Below are 19,801 nucleotides of genomic sequence, written 5' to 3'. Positions count from 1 at the left end.
AGAGAGAATTTGTATTGATCTTATGGAAAATTCAATTGGTTCCAGAGAAAATTGGCCTTTTGGTCAGGTGGCCGTTTAAATGAAGTGACCGCAAAGGCAGGTTTCACTGTAGATATAAGAAAGAAATAATTTAATTTTTATGGAACACTTTTCTAATTTATTTTAAATCTAAATTAACTATGATTAATAAATATTAACCGGGAGAGATCTCTATACAGTGTCGTCCGGATGGTCGCATGCTCGACTTTTTGCTGACACTAGCACAGCATTGGGTTTTTCCTGTTAATAACTTTCGAGAGGGATCAAATATCGAGCTGACGTGACAACACATATCGGTACCGTACTTTTTTCAAACTTGAGGTTTTGTTTTGGTTTATCACAATATATAAACTGTAAGTAATATCATTAATTCAGAAGGTTATTCTTTGAGATTTAAAACAAAATAGTTTAATACAATTTTTCGCTTCCTATTCCAGATAAAATTCTTTTATATATATATAAACATTTCATAGCGTATTTTAGGAAAGCTATTGATTTAATTCCAAATATGCTCAGTCAATGTAAGAGAGCAGTATATTATGATATTAAATGATTGAAACTATTTTAGTTTTGTCTCTTAGGTGTGCAGAAAATTGATCCTAACAAATATAACTTTTCGTTCTGAAAAGGAATTTTAAAATGTTACATTTGTTTGAATCAAATTTCCGTACATTTATAAGACAAAACTATAATTATTTCATTCGCATTACGTATCATAATACACTGCTCTCTTAAATTGACTGAGCACATTTGAAATAAAATCAATGGCTTTCCCTACATATGCTAAAATATGTTTCATATAAAATAATTTTAATCTCGGAAAGGAAGCAAAAATGAGCAAAATTGTATTAAACTTTTTTATTTGAAATATCTCGAAGAGTAACCCCCTGAAACTAATGACATTACTTATGACTCATTCTGTATATTTCTTGCAAAATAATGGCCATATCTGTTTTAACACTTCCGGTACCTCTTTATGTTCAATTGGCTTTGTACTGCAAGACAGAAGTTCTTGTTTAATTTTAGTAAGGGCAAAATGCTGCATTCAGAGAATTTTTAAACGGAAAAATAAACCCGAATAGAATTAGAAATCTGTTTACAGTGTATCGTGTATCGTTCAAAGTAGATTTTTCTATCGAGTAATAGTCAACACATATGAAGTCAGCTAGAGATAGAGACAAATTGGCAACCCCATCAATTTTGATATGGTATGGTATGGTTTATTCTCACTCAAACTTTTGGTCCTGCTGGCCCTTCACTTATATAGTATTCGGGCCAGCAGCCCCTTCCATATACTATTTACAACTTGTACAATACTCGATGTTAATGACCGACATCTCTTCATCATTTAATGTTCACCCACTAAGTCTTTCATGTTCGTTCACCACACTTCCTATATTTCTGCGTTTATTAAATATTCCTTCTTTCCCTCTACTCCTACCTTCTACTATTTCCTATTCCTAATAACAACGTAACAATTACTTTTTCTATTCATCATTTTCACAGACAAACTTATTTAACATATCACTACAATCATTTACTGTACTATAACTAAGCCTACCCTCTATTATTTGCTTTACATCTATCTGTATTACTTTTTTTTGTCCTACTGATACCTATCTAGTCTAGTCCTACTTTTAGCTCCTCTACTCTTCCTATATTTACAATACGTCCTACTGATTCCTACTAATTAAATTACTCATCATGACCCTTCTCATACTAAAACACTATTCACCCATATTCACTGCACCCTTAATTAATCCTTCATTCCACTGACACACCATTTCCTTAGATTATATGCTGGTTTATCCTTGCTGCTCTCCGCCTTATCCCTATCGACTTTCTTTTGCACATTAACCTTTCCCAGCTGTTGTCTCACGTTGCCTACATTTCTTTCGCTGACACCACACACGTCTACATTACCGCTCCTATTCGTTTGACACATTACACTCTTGATGTGACCTTGTGGTGAGGTCACTACAGATTTCTTCCATACGTTCGTGCAACTCCTCACGGTCATTCCTCTATCTTCGCCTTTCCACCGGGCCGGGGTCGTTCTGCCGCATGCTTCTCGATCGGAATTTGCTGTCCATCAATTTTGATATGATTTTCATTTAAATTCGATATTTATCAAAATGCTCATACATCGACCACCGCCGAGTTAAATGGTTCTATACATTTATTTTACTACATCCCATTTTTTACTCCTTACTGATTATAATTAAGAACTAGTAAACGATTCCACATTTTGTTTTTGCTGAACTTTATTATTTTTTCTTCACTATTTGTAATTAATAATTACTAACTTATTCTACATCTTATCTGTACTATATTTTGTGTTTGTTCTGTAAGACAAATAATTGATTTTGGTAGATTTTATAAATGTTTGCATCTATTGGACTAACTCCCAAACACGAGCAATGCTCTTTTGGGATCCACTGTGTTTAAATGTGTGTATTTTTATTTTATTGTCTCGATTTTTGTATTTGTACGGTATTGAATGATGGCTTTTTTGTTGTTTTAGGTAAGATCCGGGTGATTGTCAAACACTTCCCGCTGTTCCTTGTGGACATTGATTTAAATCGAAGACTTGGTAAGCTCTGTTTATAGTACTTTTATACAGCGTATACAAAATCATAGTCGTTATATAGGGTACTTCAAAAGTCAGTTCAAACATTAAACCGCTATAAATATTATAATACTTGAGGTAGGGAAAAAACAAAATCATCACAGTGTTGGACAAACAACGGAGTTTGCAAGACACTGGGAAGATGTCCGCCGTTCTCTTGTTCAACGTACAACATTCTGTCTGCGACACCATGCACAGCATTTTGCAGATAATGTCTTGGAATATTGACATTTCTTGCGAGATGGCATCTTTCAGTTGCAGTAGGGTTGTTGGATGTGTCAGGAAAACTCGTTCTTTCAGGTAACCCCACAACCGAAAGTCGGCCGAATTGAAATCTGGAGAACGCGGAGGCACATTGTTGGAAAGTGCCTACTGATGACTTTGGTCTGAAAACGAACCTCAATTACGCGTGTTAGCTCCACCATTAATTTTTAGTGGGTTACTTTACGACGCTTTATCAACATCTTAGGTTATTTAGAGTCTGAATGAGATGGTGATAATGCCGGTAAAATGAGTTCGGGGTCCAGCTCCGAAAGTTACCCTGCATTTGCTCATATTGGGTTGAGGGAAAACCCCAACCAGGTAACTTTCCCCGACAGGGAATCGAACCCGGGCCATCTGGTTTCTCGGCCAGACGCGCTAACCGTTACTCCACAGGTGTGGACAATAATGGCATAAGATTGACTGTTACAGTAAACGGAGAGCGCTACTACAGCATGTTACAGAACTTCGTCATCCCTAGACTGAGGAAGCACGATATGGAAAACATAATCTTCATGCAAGATGGCGCTCCACCCCACATCTGTAACCCTGCAAAACAATTAATTACGCAGATGTTTGGCGATCGTGTCATCAGTGGTTTCATGAAAAATATCAAAACCTTTCTAAATTCCGAAAGAGCTTTAATTGTTTGGGTTGTAAGTAGATTTCTGACTGAGGAATTTAAAATTAGACTGAATATGCCTAAATTATTTGAATTTAAGAACTATCACGAAAAGACCCTTGTACTATCACGAAATTATACCAGTCCTTCTAGAGTGATATTTTTTTTGTTTATATGTTTTGCTTGTTTGTAAATATTGTATAAATTTGTTTGAGGTAGAAATGCTGACATAACTTCCTGAAATTTAAAAATGTATAATCTTTTCGCTGTAAGAAAAATACTAATGTAAACAATAGCACGTGATTGAAGTGAGGCTTCATTGGCAGCTCTTTGGCACCATAGATTCTCAGTATGTGTTCCCGCCTACTGTTGTACATTCTGTTTCATGTTAAACATTTCCCGTTACTCGTCAAGTAGGTCTAACCTCACTACTATGCATTCGTTTGCTTAGGAAACATTTAATTTATAATTACTGCAATTAAATTACTTTTAAGTCTTATGTCTTCACAATGGACAGTTGAGGATGCAGAAGCCATACTACAGTACCATGTGCTTACGTGAACAACTAGGAGCTCAAGTGACGCCAGCTTGTTACAAGAACAGACTACCTCGGTATTACTGTTGGTATTCAACCGCGTTCATAGTACATAACAAAATATAAATGTAGCTTTTCTTTTACATATCGTTTTATATATGAGTGAAGTTATATATTTCATCGTATTTAACAACTAGAATTCAATTTTTTACTTCCAAATAATACAAGATTATGGTTTCCAAATACGAACTATATTTTCCTGCGTCATGTGAGTGTTTCAACTGGGAGCCAATCACGGGTATGACAGCAATGTGCTTATGTTTACATTAGGATTTTTCTTTCAGCGAAAACAATATACGTACGTTAAAAATACTATTTTTAGCCTTATTTTTGCACCAAAACCTTAGTATCACGAAATTACCAAGTCTGCCCTACAATAATGTTCTTACAATTCTATAAATGTTAGGTAACAACAAAATCAAACAGAAAACTGATTACGTCTGTCGATGACTCTGGTCTTGGCCATCCCTGTCGTGGTAATTAAGCCATATCATGCATAATGTGACAAAGCGGTTATGCTGAAACTCTGCGCTCGGTCGCAAAGTTGGGGAGCTATTGTGTCTCTAATCCGGGCAAACTTGTATTGTTGCGGTTGCCAAGAGACTTTCACCTGGAGATCCACTGGCACAAAGGGGACTGCTGCAATATTTAATACTCAGCACAAAGGTAGAACGTACGGGGTCCTAAGGCAGGAATACGTCCTCGCTAAGGTGAACACGTGGTACTTAGAAGTGCTTAAGTTAAAAATAAATGAAAGGAAACGTTTTCACTGCTGGAAGTCTTCATAATTTAATTTTTCATTTTATTTTACGATACACTGAAGGAGGAGAATTCGATCCGGTGCTGTGGGTTGGATTCGGCGTAGCTCAGTGGTCAGAGCGCTTGGTACGTAGAACCAAGGGCCCGGGTTCAATCCCCGGCGCCGGAGCGAATTTTTCTCCTCAAATATTAATTGCAAATATTAGGTCTAATTATTTTACGAAGTTTTAAGATAAAATACTATAATAGTACTATGAAGACACACGGTGTCCAGCTAATTTTGTAATGCTTGAAAAGATGTTTAAGATTCCTACAAACAATGAAACCTAAGTCTAATTGGATAAAAAAATATAAAATAATGTGAGCAGTTCAGGACTAAATTGGTTATGGTAAGAAATTGGTAAAATTGATATAAATTTCATAGGCAGAATTTTAATGGAGAAGAGTAACGAGATATTGAGACAGGAAATGTGTAGGAAGTTAAATGGTGTAAACTCATTAATAAATTACAAAGAAATGGAAATCATATGGGGACAGGAAGAATATACAAAATTTAACAACAGGGAAGAAAAGATACGATTAGCTTGGTGGAGATTGTGAATTTGGAGGTTAAAAAGTAGAGGAGACGTAAAAAAAGATATAATTTCTTTATGTAATAATGAAAGAACAAGAAAAATTTTTATTCAGGAAGCAATACTAAAAACTAAATTTAGAAATAACACATAGGAAATTGTATAGAATAGTAAACAAAAGAAAATTGAGGGAACTCGGGAAATATTTGTATATAAGAAAAATGGGAAGAAAAAACTAAGGTATAAACATACAGTATGTATATAGTAAATATTAATTGAAGGAAAAGAGTTTTTATTAAGAAATAACTATAATTATTGTATGTAGTATGGAATATATAATAATAGTAGCTATTGAAAGCAAAATGTAGTTAAGGGTGATTTCCCGAAAAACAGAAATGTAACATGATCACCATTAACGAAGGATGCATAAATTATACATGATTATGATGACAAATTAATATATATACAAACATGCATACATACAGCCACATTGATTTTTATACAGAGTGATTCACGAGAATTTACCGTCCTTTACGGAGCTTATTTCCGAAGACATTCTGAGCAAAAAATGTCATATATAAATGGATTCTATTCTCAATATTTGCAGAGTTATGTTTCGTTATTGGAACGCATTGCTGTGAACGCGTGATCTTGGTCAGCGTGCAGTCAGCAGCCAGCGCGAGAGCTACGGAAATCAAAGATAGCCGTATGCAGTTACGTAGAGCGACGAGTGCCGTTCACAAGCGTGCGGCCAAGTGTACTCAAGCGGACAGCGACATTTTTAAAATGTGTTGTAAACTCTCCAAGACTGTAAATTAGGATGCAAAATTGAACTGCAAATAATTAAGTAGGTGGAAGAGGTGTGATTTGTAATAATTGTGATGAGTGCGTAAGAATAATGTAATTTTCTGGTTAAAAATATAAAAAAATATTTGAATAATTTCAAGGAAAAATTGTTCTGAGGCCCGGATATCGATCCCGGAACAATGTTTCCTTGAAATTATTCAAACCTGCTTTACAGGGAGCTACTACCTGAAAGCCAGATTTGCATAAGGAAAAAGATGCTTGTACGAAGCAACTAAGGAGTTCACAGCACATTTTTAGCTTCATAATATTTGCCAATTAAAGAAATGATACTTCTGAATAGTTCATTCTCTATTTGTATTATTTTTTACCTTCAAACTAAAGAAAAAACGTATTTGACAAACAACTTTACGAGTAAAAAGTATAACTCTGAAAATATTGAGAATAGGAACTATATTTATATGACATTTTTTGCTCAAAATGTCTTCAGAAATAAGCTCCGTAAAGGACGGTAAATCCTCTGAATCACCCTGTATGTAACAAGATTATTTATTTATTATTTATTTATTTATTTATTTATTTATTTATTTAATCTGGCGGAGTTAAGGCCATAATCAAAGCGGGGCATTGCTAGTATTTTTTGAGTGATAGAGGGAGAAATTTTCGATGTTGTTAAGGAATATAGTATGGAAAGCACTTTTTTTTTTATAATATGAGTTACTTGGTTATTCCAGTTTAAATGCGTGAACTCCAAGGTTTTTAACACAGGAAATAAAAGGGATTATTCTGTCGTTTAATTTGAGTAGAACAGCAGGAGTAATGTTGCATAATAGACGTTGGTGTCCCACTAGGATTGCTTGTGATTTTCTTGCATTGAGAGTCAAACCAAACTTTCTGGCCCATGCAGATATAGATTCAAGGTCGTCTTTGAGATTGCGTATTGCATCATTGAGTGAGTCAGGGGTTGTATGGATATACATTTGTAAATCGCTGCCCGAACAAATTAACGCTACAGGCGATCGGTCATTTTTTATGTCTAAGGCTGTGCATATGAGAGATAAACTTCATTCAGTAACTGCACATAATTCTTAATACTTCTATGTATTCATCATATTTTCACACTGCTTTCTGCTGCTATAAATATTCTGTATTAAAAAACCTCCAGCTGATAGAACTGCGATTGGCTGTGATAATATGGTGTCTGTAGAATGTTTCTAATCTCACCATTTACGTAATGAATTGTGCATATTCTAAAAGACTTGGCATAAAAACGCCATTTGCGTTGTGGGCGATAGAGAGAGTGCACATTCATAGGTTTAAAAGTATATAAAACCCTTTCTCTCACTTTGTGGACTGAAGCTTTCACTCAAAGCAAATGGGCAGTCTGTCTCTCTGTCGCCCTTTTTTTTCTTGGCCCCTGACGTCATTTCATTCATGGAGCTGTTCAAGTATTTTTATAACGTCCGTCGGCTCATTCCTGGCATAAAGACGCCCGCCCTGTCGCTCTGAAAGATCAAACCTCCCCCCTCCCGCCATGCATTCCACTCCCGGCGTCTCCATCAACCTGACCGAAAACTCAAGTCTACATCGATCTACTGTCTTTCCTTTGTCTTGAACCGATTCCGGGTCGTATTCCACTTAGTGTAATGAGAGTCGCCGCAAGAGTTGGCCGCGGGATAGCGTGCCACCCTTGTAGTACGGATGTCCGGTATTAGTTCTTTACATACGACTGCTATTCTTTATTTTTGGGACTCTCTTTTTCCTTCAGACCAGTATGAACTTTCCATTTATAGCATATTATAGGTCACTGGGGTCTATAGAATAGACAGTGGAGGCAAATGTAGTACAGGGACATCATTTTATTTTTACTAACATTTCTGATATTAACCTGGCTATACCTTTGGATCAACGGTTTCTACACCCTTCCACGACTGGAGTTCGATGGCGTAATATACAAACAAATCACTTTACTAGGTATAGGAGGGAAGAAAAGTAGTTCATCCATTTACGTAAACTAGGAAATATCACGCTTTTAAGTTTGATAATTTTCATTAGGTTTTGTTTAATCAGAATACAGTACAGTATTAACAATGAATGTTTTTACTCACGAACTGAGCTTTCCATACGGACGTATCCATTATGCAGTGTATACGAGGCGATTCCAGAAAGTAAATTTCCCTATTAAAAAAAAAGAACACACACTTTAAGGAAAACATTTGTTGGCAACAGGTACAGCAATGTTTCGGCTATTTTTCAACATAGCCGCCATCAGAATTGAGACACTTGTATCGTGGGATCAACTTTTGTATCCCTCTGTCGTAGAACTCTGCCGTCTGTGAATGGAACCAGCGTGTGACAGACGTCTTCAGCTCTTCGTTGTTGCCAAAACGCTCACAGGAGGACAGGAATTACTTGAGAGAGAGAGAGAGAGAGAGAGAGGGAGGTAGGGGGGAGAGAGAGGAGGGGGGAAAGGGAGGGAGAGATGTTCGGCCCATAGGCCTGACAGCTGCCGATGAGAGCTGGCAATGCTTTGTGCATTAAAGAACTTTATCACCGACCGAACCTCGAGGCGGCGGGAGAAGGAATAAGAGCTTCAATTTCGAACCACTGCTGCCACGCTACTGGCACCAGGCGGGACCTGTCCGGCTGGCATATGATTGATACGTCATAGATTGATACGTCATAGTCCTTCGTACTAGTAACTCATGTTGAAATAATTCTGTACCTGCTCTGTAAAAGAGTACATTACGTACTGTAAATTCAATCTTCACTTCTGCTCGATTCGAAAAGATAAAAGTACTCAGACATGCTATCTACTGTCCGTCCAAGTGGTTATGTCGCAGGGTCGTAGAAAGGAGGGAAATCACGTGACAGTTAATTACTTAACGAGGCCCTTTTATTTAAGTTATTTTAAACAGTTGTATGGGTGTAATATTACGTAGATGTCCAATTCCTAACAGAAATTAATGTTCTCAGAAAAGAGCTAAGACAGCCTTTACAGAGAGGAGAATAGAAGCTGGTGGGGAAAACCGGAATGCGACGTAGGCAAATGGACGACAGTACCTGTGCGAAAATGATGCAATATTGAAAGCTCTTTCGTCATTGGAAAACGCCAACATATTTTTTGGAACGTACAGATGCCTCAAACTAGGAAGCTGCCTGGAGAGGGGAAGTAGTAGAGCTAACGGAGGGGGCCCACCTAGGCTGCGATACCCAGGTATAGTCATATTATTTGAAAAGTTGACCTCTTGACAATGTATTCAAGATGTATCCTCCCTATGCAGCATTCTCAACTGTTATTAGAACTGAGCTGTACCGTTCTAGTCCACAGTGCACAGTAGTAGGCGGACAGTGGTAGGGGAGAAGTGCTCTATGCGCCTGCGCGAACGAGACAGCTTGCTAGTTTGAGGCATCTGTACTGTGACGGTAAGGCTACTATGACTGTATATGCGGTCTTGGGTCTGTGTGGAGAACGGTTGTACTTCATTAGTAGAAGGGGTGGGAGTGAAGTACATTAAAAAACTCAGGTACAATAAAAATTGAAGTAAAAATAAAATGATGTCCCTGTACAAGTGAATATAGGTTTCATGGATTCGTCTGTTTGCTTATCATGTAATGTGTAGTCTTGTATTATTAACTAAGCCACATTTATTGATAGGATTAACGTTTTCGGCAATTGTTTGCCATCTTCAGATCATCACAAGTATCGTATTATACACGCTAAATACTAAATACGAATGTAGAGTTGAATGAAGTAATATTCGGGCAAACAAACTTGGTTACCACTTGACTTAATGCATATTACATTATGATTAGATGCGTCCTGACCCAGCTGTTTACATGACCAGTATTTACATTTTGTTATATGTATTACTGAACACCAAATTATGACATAAAATAATTACATATGTTATTGATTCTTCATGTGGAAGTATTATGTTCCATATATTGCATAAGTTAAACCTAGCAATATATATTATTATAATGTGCCGAAGTACATACGATATTTCCATGCAGATATTCTGCGTCATCATACGATGAAAGAGTAATGGAACGGAGAAAAATTCTCTCCGGCGCCGGGATTTGAACCCGGGTTTTCAGCTCTACGTGCTGACGCTTTATCCACTAAGCCATACCGGATTCCACCCCGGCGTCGGAAGAATCGTCCACACATGTGTGTGGACTTCGGTCCTATGTTTATAGATATCTATGACGTAGTGCAGAGGGCGGCCACTAGAGGGAACCCAAGAGTTGGAACTTAAAAACTGAGACGATTCTCCCGACGCCGGGGTGGAATCCGGTGTGGCTTAGTGGATAAAGCGTCAGGACGTAGAGCTGAAAACCCGGGTTCAAATCCCGGCGCCGGAGAGAATTTTTCTCCGTTCCATTACTCTTTCATCGTATAAACCTAGCAAGGTTACGAACATACTTAATGCAAAATAATTGCTGTGTTTGAAAAATTATGCTGTTGAAATTACAAACACTGATGGAAATATTACAAATTAAATTAAAGCTCTGTAAAGGGACAACAGGGTCAAAAGGACACTGCAGAGTTCTCATCGAGGTATAATACAAGGAAAAAAAGGAAGAAAAACAAAGATAACAGTAATGATAGTGATAACTGATAACTGATGATGATGATGATGATAATAATAATTTATTTTATTTATTTATTTAATGCAGGGCTGTAGAGTTTATCTTTAGCCGTGATAATGGCAACATGCACTATTCAAAAGTGAACGCCCACAAAACAACCTACAAAACAAGTAAACAAATATACAAATAGACAAACAAACAGTGAGAAGAGTACATAAATAGATATAAAACATGAAAGGAAGAGTAACAAATTTTATATTTGGAGGGCCATCAACTTCTCTCTTGCTTCCCAATACTTCTCTACCAGTGTTGTGGAGGACAGATTGGGACAATCCATTAGATGGTCTGAGTCCATTACGATGTTCTGGCTGCAGAATGGGCAGTTAGGATTCTGGAGTAAACCAATGCGGCATGGATGTTTACCCAAGCAATCATGTCCAGTTGCTAATCTGAATTTGGCAACTGCTTCTCTCCTTGGCCAATCTGGTACCGAAGTTACATTGCCTTTCCATTCAGAGGTGCTTATGTTATCTTGCGGAGATTTTTTATAATGTCCTTTACCTTATGTCGTTTGATGGTTGATGCTCGACTGTAGGATACTTCACAAACATAGGGCAGGATTTTAGTGCCTTTTTTGCAAGAGAATCAGCTATTTCGTTCCCGGGGAATAAGATAATAATAATAATAATAATAATAATAATAATAATAATGATAATGATAATAATAATAATAATGAGATCAGTTTAAGAAAAAAGCTCCTTGCCACAAAGTTTTAAAAAGTATTAGTTCAATATATGCTCAAAAGCTTGAAAATATCAATAGAATAACATTTAATTAGCATTTTGAGCTCAGTCTAAATATAGGGACAAAAAAAATTCTTAATTTCACGAATTTACCACTACAGCAGATTTCATTCTGAATGCAATATGAATATGCCCTGACGTAACTTAATATTAATATTGGTCCACCGAATTAGCTCTGCGATAGCGCGTCTGCGTCCGGACTAGCCGGCCCGGGTTTGATTTCCGGCGGGGTCAGAAATTTCCATGTAAAATTTCTACCTCAGAGCTAGGAGAGATGGCGGTGCACAACTTCTAATCACTATGTGCCCGGGTTAAATCCAAAATCTCTCTGCAGTGCATGTGAAGAGAAGGCATATGTTACTGTTGATAGTGATTCGTCCGTCGGACGGGGACGTTAAGCCTGGCGGCCCCATTGGTGCTATTCGACAGGAGTAGGCCACGTGCCGGCACCGGGTTTTCCCTTCTTCATCTTTATCATCATCATCCTCACCCATTCCCTACACTACACTTACACTATACATCATGCATAACGTGGCCCGCTGAAGTACAGCTCATGCCTTTTGTCCAGACGCTCCCCATTCTTCCTACAGAGCTGCTAATGAGATCGGATGAGTCTACTTACGAATTATAGGGGAATGAGTTAGTCTTTGCCTTGAGCTCTGTAGACACACACCCTACCTTCCCTTCTACTCCTACCCCCTGTAATGAAACGTTGTTCTCGTACTGCACATCGCGAGTGTCTTGACAAAATGAATGAGCTGTAGTGTACACTTGAAAATGGGGTCACAATCCTGCCATCTATCCGCAGTATGCGGAACCCGAATCACGCAACTGAAGTGGGTAGGCATTAGACACACACATATTAATATTTCATACAAATGCTAATTATATTTTATTTGTCAGCAATCTCTGTGAGAAGTTTGACCAAACTGACAATTGAAGAGTCCACTGCAAGAATGATGGATGTCATTTGGAACACATTTTGCAGGAGAAGCAATTGAAAGTTTGAAATGCTTAGCGCTCAAAGCTTAACTGTGATTTTCCGATCATTACTGGACAATGACTATCAATGTTAATGCCATATAACTCTTTATGTACATTCTATATGTCTTAAGCTATGCATTGACAGTCTTGGTTCATTTTCGACAAGAAAGTGACATTCATCATTCTTGCAGTGGACTCTTCAATTATTTTGGAAGGAGCTTTTTTTATTCAAGAAACTGCTTAACATTTCAAAGTCGAGAGAAAAGCAATAAAAAAGCATTTCCCTCACTCAGTCACGCACCGTATGTTTAGTCATATTTGATAAAGGTCTCTGAAATATGATTTGAAACAGGTTATAAAACTAGAAGTTTCGAGTATGATTACAAACATAAAAGCGAAACTGTTAAAACTGTGGAAATAGATGCTTAACGCCATCATTTAAGCCGTTATGGCATAGTATAGCCTTCACGAAAGCTGAGTAAGCAGCGAACCTTAGTGTAGTCAACCGGTGTGGATTTAGGAACATTCTGTTTTATCCATCGTATAGAATCCTTCTGAAGCAGACCACAGAGGACAACTATTTACACTAAATTGTACACGTCTTACTAGTTGAGGTAGTTCCTTCCTGTCAAGTAATTATACAGTACCTCCATCTCAGCAATTGGACTGTCTAATGGCGTTAAGGAAGCGCCGGGACTAATGGAATCCGAGCGCTAATCAATAACACAGCGCAATCACATCACTGTTATTACTAGGAGGTATCATACCGCAGCTTCCTCTCTGCTACCAGCGCAACAAGGACGGGCAGCTCTTAAGTTTAACGAGGAACGTAACAGCTATCTGGTTTTTGGAAAGAAAATGAAATTTACGAATCGGGTACTGCATTCAGTGTATCTGTCCGAATTGTATTTATTTATATGTAGGCCTATTCGTTTATACAAGAAATTTATCTGGTTATAGGGGGTTCTATACAAGCAATTTGAGATGGGGAATCCAGGGTCATATGTCACATGTTAGGTACTCATAATCCAGTATTAAAATGAAATAGGGGTATGGAATTTTATCGGGTGACTTCGCACATTATTATTATTTATTTATGTACTTACTCATTTATTTACTTATTTATTATTATTTATTTATATATTTATTTGTTTGTTTCTTTGATTCTGTTTATTTATTTATTTGTTTATTTGTTTGTTTGTTTCTTTGTTTATTTGTTTTTATTTATTTATTGACTCATTTATTTATTTCTTCTGGTAGAGTTAAGGCCATGAGGCTTTCTCTTCCACACTACCAGAAGCAAAATAAAGTGAAATACATGCATGTATGTATGTATTTATTCACACTGCAACGTGTATATACCCGGTAGCAGTGGTAACTAATTACACTCAATAATGACAGTAATAAACTTAATAATTAAAAATACAATTAATAATAATACTAATAATTAGTACTATCAATAATTTATAATAATAATAATTTATAATAATAATGAAACAACGACAAAAATAGTAAAGTAAAAAATAGTAAATAAATAAATAAATAAATAAATAAATAAATAAATAAATAAATAAATAAATAAATAAATAAATAAATAAATAAATAAATAAATAAGTAAATAAATAAATAAGTAAATAAGAAAATAAATAAATATATAAATAAATAAGTAAATAAGTAAATAAATACTTATATAAATAAATAAGTAAATAGATAAATAAGGAAGTTAAAATAATTACAACGAATAAAAAAAATCCATTATAATTATAACAAAAAATTGATTCTCTTGCCAAAACTATTAATACGATTCATCCAATGATATCCACTATTTACAGGTCTAACCATAAACCCAAAATAATTAAAAGCTCAATTTGGAATTATATTTGTAGGAGTAAATATAACATTTTTCCACAACACTTCCTATAGATAAATAAGTAAATAGATAAATAAGTAAATAAATAAATAAATAAATAAATAAATAAATAAATAAATAAATAAATAAATAAATAAATAAATAAATAAATAAATAAATAAATAAATAAATAAATAAATAAATCATTAGCATCTTAGAAAACACCAAACTTACAAAAGAATACTTATCACTTACGAGATGATCCAATAATTGGAAAGCTCTGTCAAACATTTTCTCCGGATGTCGAAATCGGACACGCTAAATTTGAGCCCCAATTACTACGGCTTGAGAAACTGTTCTGAAACATTGTCGTTATATGAATATCGACGCATTGACTGAGGCTTAAGACAGTCTGTCTTTTATGTTCCGTTAACTGCGAATCAAAGGAAGCTGGAGGAACCGCTCAATGTACCAGTAACATCATTACCCCAAGTTTTCTTTGTTACGAACGCGAGGGTTGCCTGAGTAATGAAGAAGCAGAGGACGGCTTTGATGAATCTGCCGTTGTTTTCACAAACTCCTCACAATGAAGTTCAAGCAAGTGGAAATTTCGATAGAATCCTGGATGCAATTCCGAGGCCTTATGGCTCCTTCGTTAATATTTATTTCAATACACAAATGCTTTATCATGGTCTTCTCAATATTGTATAAGAATAACAACAGCAATCTTTCTTCATTGTAAAGGATAGAACTCCACGAAAATTGACCTTCTTTTCATATCCGAATTTTACAATCAAAGCAGAGTTTTACAGTTTGAATTTTTCCACTATCTCCGTCTTTTATTATACGTTCTAACTCAGATTTCATGAATCAGACAGCGACTATTTCATGATTCGGACTCACATTGCAATACTCTGATTCAGATTCTACCGCAGCGGTCGGCATTACATGCGGAAAGCGGCAGCTTACGTCATACTTTTGCAGGGGCAGTTTCAACATATGCAAGTAGTTGAGACTGGCGATCTGCATGCCTGCTTCCAAACCATTAAACGAAAAAAAATGCAGTAAAACGAATATTTGTAGGAGAATGGGAAGAAAAATTATTTTGTTGTGCACAGGAATAAAATGTGATGTTTGTTATGTTCTAAACTACTTAAAGGTTTTCATATTGTCCTCATAAAGAGGTATCATACAAAACTCCATTGTCAAGTGTACTTTGCCGTGATATTAATACTGATTAAGAAAAAAGCGTTGTCGAATATCTTTTATGATATTGTAACTTTTATTCAATAATAATGAGACTTTTATTTCTAATTTTAATCACACACCCGTCTACAATGGGTATTCCACTCCACACAGCAACACAGTAGTCGTTATTGCACTCCACAGAACGACAATGACAACTCACGTGAATTATTGAGAAGAACAACAATGTACTCCTAATCTCAACTAATGTTCACAAAGCACTATGTACAAAACAACACTGTCAGTTCTCAGTTCACAGTTCGTTCGCCTTGGCTAGTTCTTCTAGCTCACTCACTCAAGTTCACTTCACTTCCAACCCAAGACTTCCAGAGACAGTTCCACTGTATTTCGAACCAAAGACTTCCAGATACAGTTCACTGCACTTCGAACCCGAGACCTACGGACGCTTTGCCTTCGCCTGGACGCAGCCACAGTTACTCAAGTTCACTGCACCTGGAACTCAGCTCCATTTGATACGTCTCCTGTAACTAGCTTTCTCGCAGCTGATTATCTAACGAACTTCGAAAGCTGCTCGCGCTTTTATTTACTGAATCACACGTTCTCGAACATTCGATCTTCGGGAACAATCTGTTTCCAGACGTTTTCCTTTACGTCCGTCCCCTCCACTCTGCGCTGGGCCCGTAGCTTTCCTTGCCGCGTCGTGCTTCAGCATCCGCCGAAGCCCGAGCCCCCCTCGTCCTGCGCCACAGTGCCCACCGAAGCTCGCCTTCCTGCGCCCACCCTTCTGCCGTACGCGCGCTCGACTCCCGAGGCAACGGGAATCTTCCAGCACGGTTGCCACAATATTGTAAACTTTTGAAACTTTGCAAAGAAGCCTAAAAAAGAGAAAATTGCTCAGATTTAAAAATTTCCAGAAAATTCACTACAACTCAAAACATCCATTACTTAGGTAATTTTGTGCTAGGTTTATTTCAGTGTTCGGCTCGACATATACTGCATATGTGAGTAATTTTTTTTTCAAAAATGAAAACTTTAAATGTGAAACGCGCTCCCGATTGACGCACCAACATTTAATTGCGCAATTACAAATTGCAACTTATAATGGAGAACCAGATTTCATCGTACAGTAGAACCCCGATTTTCCGTCACCCTATTAACCGATCGATGGATTATCCGACTGTCTTTCTTTCTCGCTTTTTTTTTCTGCAGGAAAAGAATATGAAGTACTCTACAATATATTAGGATGAATTTTTTCTACAGTGTTTTTTTTATACAAACCTTTACCCTTACACAGTATGATCTACTCTTCGAGTGGCCGTACCGTCTAAATTCTATGCAAAATGTCTTCCACAGGTGTCAAAAGAAAACGTGTTGTGCTATGAAAAAGTAATAGTGGTTTGTGAAAAAAGAAACTGTGGTTCACGTAGCATCAGAATACGAGATAGGAATTACAATTGTACGCGATTTAATGAAAAACAAATATGAAGTGTATATAGTAAGTAATTCTACTACATGAGACCTGTACTATTCCTATCTTTCCACAGACAGCCGTCATAAGGAATTTCCTTGGCCATTAAAAACTGGTCGTTGAAATCCGGCCTTAAATTAGTGAACTTCTGATCCACTACCTAGCGTATTAAAACACAAGACCACGGAGAAAATTACGAAAATGTATTATGCACTTAATTTATGAAAATCTTTTATGGTACCAATTATCCGATTTTTTCGATTAACCGTTCACTCCACCCCCATCATTACCACGGATAATAGAGGTTCTGCTGTAGTTCGGTTAATTATTTCGAGATTATACGGGCGAGGTTCAGTCCTCTCCCCCTCCCCAGCCTACTGCTTTCTACCACCCTCGTCTTGCGTTTTATATGACGTCAATTACGTTGACGTTTTGCCAACGACTGTTTACGACTTCAAATAGGATTGTACAGGGACATCACTTTATTTTTACCAACATTTTTAACATTAACCTGGCTATACTCGGAAACACTGTTGCCCCCTTCCATTACAGGAGTTTGATGTTACTAGTGCAATATGTAAACAAATCATTTTACTAGGTATAGGAGGAGAGAAAAGTAGTGTATCCATTTATGTTGTAAGGAAATACGATATTACGATTTTCAGTTTGATTATCACTTTTACGGAATTTATCAAAATACAGTAGAGTAGTAACATTTTTTTCAAAAACTCAACTTTTCAGGCTGCTATGTTCGTTGTATAATGTCTACTTTATTTAGCATATTAATTATTGGTGTTAACATACAATATAGAGAGTGCATTTAAATTGAGGGGGGGCATAAGTAAAGGGCTCTAAGTGCGCTTAAGTTACTTTTGAGAAAATGGGGTCTACATATTTAAGCTTTCGTAAAATCGGTGAAATTTTTATTTAAATTTTAATGTGTGATGCGATTAAAATATCCCTTTGACACTAAAATTTTAGATACTTTTGCTTACACTGGATGCACTTAACTCATGTTATTACAAATGTCACTAGCATTCCTTTGCTTCTAGCCACCTCAATTCAAGAAAGCTAATCTGAATTTTTAAACAAGTTGCTGAAAATGGTTGCCGTTCATTACAATGCAGGCTTCAATTCAGTACGCATATTATTAAAAACATTTTGAAGTATATTCTGTGAAATTGAATTTATCGTTTCTTGAATATAATTTTTAGTACGATATTATTAGGTTCTTTCTTCTATAGAAAACGCAATCATATTTCTGAAACACACTATACACTGCAGTGTTTACTTCACTGCTTGAAGACTTCGAATGCAACAGCGGCCGTAAGTTTGTGTGTCTGACGGGAGCAAGGACATTAGTGAAGGGGTGAGAGTGAAGTACATTCAGAAATGCAGGTACAATAAAAATGCAAGAAAAAAAATATAATGATTTCCCTGTATAACTGCGACTCGAAATGCTCCACTCCGACTTTGCAGGAGTTCGAGTGTCTCTTTGGTTGATTGCATTGTTAAGTTCATTCGGACATTTCCCCAACTGTAAGGCGAATGTCATGTAATGCTATGGCGAATCCTCTGCCACGTCTAGACAAATTATATCTCGATATCGCTAGTTCCGTCAATGCTGCACAGTATATTTCAATCGATGCTAAATGTAGCAGTTGAGACTCTGGCAAAGTTTGCAAGGCTCCAGCTCAGATTTGTAAGCTCAGCTCAGATTTCAAGGTTCCGGCACAGATTCCCAGACTCTGGCATTAATTGCGAGATTGCTAGGCTCTGGCTCAGTTTACAGGTGCCATTTTCCACACATAGGGGAGATGGAGGCAGGTTGGCTACAGAGGCACGTTGGCACACCAGTTTTATTTAGGTAGTTATATTTTTGTTGACGTCGTACAACATTTTGTCCAATATTCTTTTGAGAAGATTAACTCCATCTGTAGATGAAATTATTAGGGATCATCAGTGTAGTTTTAGGCGTAATAGATCAACTAATGATCAGATATTTTGTATTCTACAGACAGTGGAGAAAAATGGGAGTATAAGGGTACAATACATCAGTTATTCATAGATTTCAAAAAGGCATATGACTCGGTTAAGAGAGAAGTTTTAAATGATATTCTTATTGAATTTGGTATTCCCAAGAAACTAGTAATCAAAATATGTTACACTTTCAAATTTTTCAAATCGGAATACATAAATACACAAATTTCGTTAGATACCCTGCAGTTCATACGAAACTCCCGTGTTTTAACGTCATATTGGAACTAAAGGAACTTTCATGTCAGTCCTGATATGAGGCGTTCAGAGCAAAAGTGGTGTAAGTCAAGAATGGGTGATGAGGGTTAAAGTAAACATTCTGTAAAATACAGCGCAAAGTAGCAATTAATATTCAATTTATTTAAACTATTAGTAGTCAGTGGATAGCAAGAAGGATATATTAATTGCTACTTTGCGCTGTGTTTTACAGAATTTTTACTTTAAACCTCATTACCCAATTTTGACTTACATCACTTTTGCTATGAACGGCTCAGGCTGCGTTTATTTCCTATATTCCACTTAAAATAAATAAATTCTTGCATCACAAATAATATCGAAATCGATGATCCTTAAAATG

The 19,801-nt window shown here is 36.5% G+C and overlaps 1 protein-coding gene and 1 non-coding gene across 2 annotated transcripts in view; both read left to right on the top strand.

Annotated features, from left to right (window-relative positions):
* Window positions 1-19,801, top strand: part of bma (SCY1-like protein bma) — a 1,113,807-nt gene that overhangs the window by 181,008 nt on the left and 912,998 nt on the right. The gene's annotated exons all lie outside the window — the stretch shown is intronic.
* TRNAT-CGU (transfer RNA threonine (anticodon CGU)) lies at window positions 5,002-5,074 on the top strand. The gene has a single exon. It is a non-coding gene; the product is annotated as a tRNA-Thr (tRNA).

This window comes from Periplaneta americana, chromosome 14, assembly GCF_040183065.1.
Source record: "Periplaneta americana isolate PAMFEO1 chromosome 14, P.americana_PAMFEO1_priV1, whole genome shotgun sequence".
Lineage (NCBI taxonomy): Eukaryota > Metazoa > Arthropoda > Insecta > Blattodea > Blattidae > Periplaneta > Periplaneta americana.
This window is presented reverse-complemented; position numbering and strand designations above follow the sequence as displayed.